The sequence below is a fragment of the Etheostoma spectabile genome, chromosome 7 (genome assembly GCF_008692095.1).
Source record: "Etheostoma spectabile isolate EspeVRDwgs_2016 chromosome 7, UIUC_Espe_1.0, whole genome shotgun sequence".
Taxonomy (NCBI): domain Eukaryota; kingdom Metazoa; phylum Chordata; class Actinopteri; order Perciformes; family Percidae; genus Etheostoma; species Etheostoma spectabile.
In genome coordinates, this window is record NC_045739.1 from 25,422,665 (window position 1) to 25,423,332 (window position 668).

General features: G+C 32.6%; 1 protein-coding gene across 1 annotated transcript in view; it reads right to left on the reverse strand.

The window, feature by feature from the left end:
* LOC116693077 (uncharacterized) overlaps positions 1–668 on the reverse strand; it is a 3,267-nt gene that overhangs the window by 1,060 nt on the left and 1,539 nt on the right. The window lies entirely within an intron of this gene.

The window sequence follows — 668 nt, forward strand, 5'->3', positions numbered from 1 at the left end:
GGGTCAAAATAGTCATGCAATGTTGCTCACTAAGCCAAGGAATAACAACATCTTAGAAATGTATTATTTTACATGTGAGTAAAATTAATCAGCTTTTTTTGCAAAGTAGTCATGCACAAAGAAATGTTAACATTTTGATTTGGACTGAAAGAAGATTCCTTCCAATAGATAGAATAGAATGCCTTTATTGTCATTATACACAAGTACACGGTACCTGTGCAAGTAGATTAAAGCAATCCCTTTACAGCGTTGACAGAAAAATATAAGAATATAAGATTACAATATAAAAAATATAAGGTCAAAGATATAAAGTGTGGTTAGTGCACAGCAAAAGGAGAGGGGCGGGGGTGCTGGCGCAATGTCCTGAGTCCGGAGAGCAACTGTATACATATATAAAATAGCTTTGAATGCACATTGTGTAAAAGAGGATAAGTGTTAACAAATTAATAAATAATATTAAATGATATTGCACAGTGATGAAATGTAATGATTAAGTACTAATAATGAAAAAATCTATATTGCACAGTAATGAAAAGTTAATTTATTAAATATTGCACTGTATGAAATGAAATTGCACAGATTCCAGTGTCCTATGCCTCTATGTCTGGGGCAATGTCTGACCTGTGGAAGGAGCATAAACAATTTGATGTGTCAGACATTTTGATTTA